Source organism: Vombatus ursinus, unplaced genomic scaffold (genome assembly GCF_900497805.2).
Source record: "Vombatus ursinus unplaced genomic scaffold, bare-nosed wombat genome assembly UNPS02008961.1, whole genome shotgun sequence".
Taxonomy (NCBI): domain Eukaryota; kingdom Metazoa; phylum Chordata; class Mammalia; order Diprotodontia; family Vombatidae; genus Vombatus; species Vombatus ursinus.
The window spans coordinates 16,529,116-16,535,234 of NW_020948739.1; positions in this window are offsets into that span (position 1 = coordinate 16,529,116).

Sequence of the window (6,119 nt, forward strand, 5' to 3'; positions counted from 1 at the left end):
CATAGAACCTGCTTCACAGGTTAGCTATTCCTTCATTGCCTAAGGCAGCTAGGTGTTTGGGAGGCTTCAAAGAAAAGTGTGGGAAAGAAGAAGTATCAGGCTGCCTATGGATCTGAAGGTCTACAGAGCCATTGTGTAACCTCATTGTTATATGACTGTGAAACTTGGACAGTATACCAATGCCACACGAAAAAACTGAATCACTTCCATTTGAACTGTCTTAGGAAGATTCTGAAGATCACCTGGCTCTTGGTGCCAGATACTGAGGCCCTTTCTTGATCTGAACTGCCAACATTCAAACTCTACTGCGGAGAGCACAACTCCAATGGGCTGGCCACATAGCCCAAATGCCAAACGTATGTTTACCTAAAAGATTATTTTATGGAGAACTCACACAAGGCAAGTGCTCACACAGAGGTCAGGAGAAGCAATAGAAGGATACACTCAAGGTCTCTCTGAAGAACTTTGGAATCAATTGTGAGACATGACCACTCAACATTGCATGCCTGCATCAAAGAAGGTGCTGTACTCTATGATAGAAGTAAAATTGCAATAGATTAAAAGAAACATGAGATGTGCAAATCTAGAGACATCTCAATTCCAAATGATTTATACGGACTATTTGTGCCCAACCTGAGATAGAGTTTTCTGAGCTCGTATTGATGTGATCAGCCAGTCAGACACATTATACCTTGACACCGACATAGTGATGTCATTCAGGTCCTCTTTGAGAATGAAGGACAACTCTATCCATACCCAGAGAAAGAGATATGGAGTCTGAATGCAAATGGAAGCATACTATTTGCTCTCCTTTTCCTTTGTTGTTTTGTTTTATTGTTTCATTCTCATGGTTCCTCCCATTAGTTCTAATTGTTCTTTACATCGTGACTAATGGGAAAATATGCTTAACATGAATGTATATGTAGATTCTATATCGGATTGTATGTCGTCTGGGGTTGGGGGGAGAAGAAATGGGACCGGGAGAAAATTTAAAACTCAAAATCTTATGGAAGTGAATGTTGAAAACTAAAAATAAATAGATTAAAATAAATAAATAAAGAGAATGAAGGACAACAACCAACAAAATGCAAAAGAGCTAATATGTGAAAAACACATTGTAAACTTCAAAAGGATAAAGATTGGAATTGAATGTGCAATTTCGTCTACATAGGGAGCTCCTTAATGAGGAAATTCCCTGTACAAATGCACATTGGTATCTGCTCTACAATTTATAATCTTAGCCTGTTGTCCTGCACACTCAAAAGTTCAGTGACTTGCCCAGGGCCTCACACCAGTCCCAACTATCATTATTCTCTTTCAGGTCCAGGTCAACCTAGATGGCCTTTTAAGTCCCTTGCAGTTTTTACATTCTGTGACCCCCTGCTGCAGGGTAGGCTACTATTAGCCATTCTGACATGAACAACAGAGAAGCCTATTGCTTAGAGCATATATCCAGGACATGATGAAGAGTTAGTCAGTCAACTATATGTATATATACATATATACACACATACATATATATATATATACACACACACACTATATATATATACACATACATACACATATGTATATATATTTATACATATACACATATACATATATATCTATATATCTATATATCTATAGATATAGATATAGATATAGATATGTATTTATATGACTATGAGTAGAGAAGTTGCCCAGTAGGGACCAAACTTCCAGTTGGGCAACTCATCTTTCTTTCTTCTTTCTTTCTTTCTTTCTTTCTTTCTCTCTCTTTCTTTTCTTTCTTCTCTACATAGGGTATCACACCCTTAACTGCCTGTGCTGTGCCCAAAGGGAATGTAAATTTTAATCTCTGAACCTTGTTTTGTTTTGTTTTTTCTCTTAAAGCCCAGCCTTAACCCCAAATTACTCTGGTCCCAGACCAAGCCTTACTTGGTCACTGTTTGGGCCCTGATTGGCTCAGAATGAATGGAAATAACAATTGTTTCTGTTTTAACCAGAAACCCTGAGTCTTCCCCTCCCAGATCTTTTTATTTTTTTAAAGAGGGCATTGTTTGTCTCATTTTTTTTTTTTTTATTAAGCCTTAATCACCGAGCTGGTGCTTGTCTCTCTCTCTCTCTCTCTCTCTCTCTCTCTCTCTCTGCTTTCTCCTCCCCTCCTCTTCCTCATTCCCCCCCCTCAGCCCTTCTTTCTCTTCTTCCCTCCCTCTCTCACCCTCCTTCCCTTCCTCTCTTTCCCCTCCCTTTTCCCACTCCCTCCCTCTACCCTCCTTCCTTCCCTCTCCCCTTTCCTCACCTTTCTCTCTCTCCTTCCTTCCCTCTCCCCTCCTTCCATCTCTCACTCTCTCTCCCCACACTCTCCTTCCCTCCCTCCTGCTTTTTTTCTCCCTCTCCCTTTGTTCTTTTCTTCATCCTTTATTCCTCCCGCTCAACCCCTTACATATGAATTTAATATTGAGTAAGAACTTCAAGCTCTTTAAGTGTTAAATAGAAGAGGTTACATTAATTCTTTGGGGAATATAGAACCACTGGAGTTTATTGGGTGGGGGGAGGTGACATGATCAGGCTTTATGAAAATCACTGTGAAAGCTGAGTGGACGATGGATTAGAGTAGGGAAAGACTTTAAAATTAGGAGACCAGTTGGAAGGCTAATGCCATGGACCAAGTGTGAGGTGATGAGGGCCTGAACTAGGGTAGTAACTATGAGAGTATAAAAGAAGGGATGTATGTGAGAAATGCTGTGGAAATAGAAACAAGGTTTGGCAACTCATTGTATCTACTGAGTGAATAAGAGTGAAAATCAAGTTTGGACACAGTAGACATCCTATAAGAGCAAATTAGCCTTGATACTCACCATCACTTGGTACTCATCAGTACCCTCTGCTCCTCTGGTTAGAGGACAGAGTGATGAGCTCCAAAATTTACATTTAAGGAAAACGCTCAGGACAGTCATCTCTTCCATTCCTACAGGCTGCATGACTTTGACTTCTCCATTATGCCCCTAAATTCCGGATATGTTTTCCACTACCACTGTCCCCACCTAGCTTTTTGTATGTTATCTTCCCCCATTAGACTGTAAGCTCCTTGAGGGCTGAGACTGTCTTTTTATTTTTATTTTTATTTTTATTTATTTTCTTAGAATAATATTTGTATCCCCAACACTTAGTACAGTACTGGTCACATAGAAGTCCTTCCACCCTGACCCCCTCAAAATTATATGTTATAAGTTCCTTCCTTTCTTTATATCTCAATTCAGGTGTTTTTTTCTCTATGGAGTTTTTCATGTCTACTTAGAGTCAAAATGATGTCTCACTTCAGATTTCTCATAACATTAGCCCTGAAACATCACTTTCAGCCTATTGAATTGCCCTTTGTAGCATAGTTATCTGTGTCCACAGCTTACTCTGCCCTCATTAAATTCTTGATATCAGGGGCTATTTTTTCATTGTATTTCTAGTACATAGCCCAATGTCCTACTTATATTTTTTTCCAACACTTCAGATAGAACCTAGATGGTTTTAGCTCCCTCTAAAATTTGGCTGGTGGTCTTTAGGATTTCCTGTGGCTAAAGGATTTATAAACCTGTCAGCCGACCTGGTGATAATTTCTGTTCAAGTTTAGCTAGACTTTATCTTTGATCATTCACATACAGTCAGTTGATGAATCTCCAGTTGGTGGATTCCAGCTTAGAATGAATGGGAAGAGCTTGCGGTCCATTGCCCCAGACTTTCAGAACCCATGGTCACCTCTACACCATGGCAAGGGATTGGAGTAGGGCTCACATAAAAAATGTGTGTTGAATCATGTGAAACACACATGAATGCGTGTTTGTTTTTTAATGAGACTAGCCATGCCTCTATTTTACTCAAGGATATATTTGTTTATTAGTGAGTATAAATCTAGTTATCTCCTGTTTGTTGTGAGTCAAGGATATTGGCCTACATATAAAAGACAGAACTTTGCTAGCAAACTCTATTTACCTAAAATTCCCTTTCCCCAAATTCCTTGCTTGTATTGCAAACCTGTCCTTAGAAATAAAGGTAAAAACTTGGAAAGGAAAAAGCAGTTTATACAAAACAAACAAACAAAAAATATTGACGAGATCTTTGTGTTTAAGCTGGTTTCTATGCTTTTCTGTTGAATTTGTGATGTGAATCAAACTGTTTTCAAGTGGAATCTTCACAAAGAACAAAATATCTTCCAACTCAGTGCTGATTCCTCATATAGAGCCCTCACATCAATAACCCAGCCTAACACTGTGCAATTGAGAAGCTGTTGTCATTGATTGACTGAGGCTCTTATAACTTAAAAGCTCATGGTTTGTTTTTATAGATGCTTTTCATGATATGGATCAATGAAACACTCAGAATAAAAAAAAAAAAGAAAGCCTTTTTAATGGTCCATACAATGAATAGTATCCCTCTGAAGTATTTTTGCAAAATTCTCTGTCAGATAACTAAAATGGTAAAAAGTTGATTTATATTTATATTCAGAGAAGGATAGAAAAAGAAAACCATAAAATAATTTTATTGTTTTTTTCCTTTTTTTCTTATTTAATATTTTATTTTTCCCAATTACATGTGAAAACAATTTAAAGTTTTTTTTTTTCAAATTTTGAGTTCCAAATTCTCTCACTCCTTCCCCTTCCTCCCTTGAGAAGGCAAGCAACTTGACATAAGTTACACATGTGTAGTCATACAAGACACATTTCCATGAAAATCATTCTGTGAAAGAAACAGCCAAAAAAAAAGAAAAGAAAAGAAAAATAAAGAAAAAGTATCTTTGATCTGAATTCAGGTTCTACCAGTTTTTTCTCTGGAGATTGGAGGCACCTTTCATCATAAGCCCTACAGAATTGTCTTGGATCATCATATTGCTGAGAATAGCTAAGTTATTCATAGTAGATCATCATGCAATATTGCTGTTATTGTGTTCATTGTTCTCTGGGTTCTACTCACTTCACTTTGCATCAGTTCATGTAAATCTTTTCATGTTTTTCTGAGAGCATACAGCTCATAGTTTCTTAAAGCACAATAGTATTTCATCACAATCATACACAACAATTTATTTCAGCCATTCCCCAATTGATAGACATCCCCTCAATTTCCAATTCTTTGCCACCACTAAAAGAGCTGATATAAATATTCTTGTACATATATGTCCTTTTCCTTTTTTTTTTTAAATCTCTTTGGGATACAGACATAATAGGGGTATTGCTTGGTCAAAGTATACATATGGTTTTATAGCCCTTCGGGCATAATTCTGAATTGCTCTCCAGAATGGTTGAATCAATACACAACTTCACCAATAGTACATTAGTGTTTTGATTTTCCCACATCCCCTCCACCATTTGCCATTTTCCTTTTCTGTCATGTTAGCCAATCTGTTAGATGTGAGGTAGTAGCTCAGAGTTGTTTTAATTTGCATTTCTCTCATCAATAGTGATTTAGAGCATTTTTATATGATTGTAGATAGCTTTGATTACTTTGTTGAAAACTGCCTGTTCGTATCTTTTGACCATTTATCAATTGAAGAATGTCTCTGATTTCTGTACATTTGACTCAGTTTTCTATATGTTTGAGAAATGAAGTCTTTATCGGAGAAATTCATTGTAAATTTTTTCTTTCACAGTAATGATTGCTAACTATGTATGTCCTGCAATCCTATTTCCCCCCTGTTTATCCTATTCTCTCTCTCTTTTTACCCTGTCCACTTTCAAAAGTGGCATGCTTCTGAATTTTACCTTCCCAAAACTTCCCTCCCTTCTATCAGCCCCCCTTATCCCCTTCCCTTCCTACTTTCTTGTATGGTAAAATAGATTTCTACACCCAACTGAGGGAGTATTGAGCCAATTCCAACGAGGTTAGGTTCATGTGCTTCTCTCCTTGCTTCCCCCATTTCCCCCTTCACTGTAAAATCTCTTACAGGCCTCTTTTATTTCATATAATTTATCCCATTCTATCTCTGCCTTTCCCCTTCTCCCAGTGCATTCTTCTTTCTCATCCCTTAATTTTACTTTTTAAGATAATCATACCACCACATTCAACTCATACTTTTGCTTTCTGTTTATGTATACTCCTTCTAATTGCTCTAATTAATAATGAGAAAGATTTTAGGAGTTATAAATATC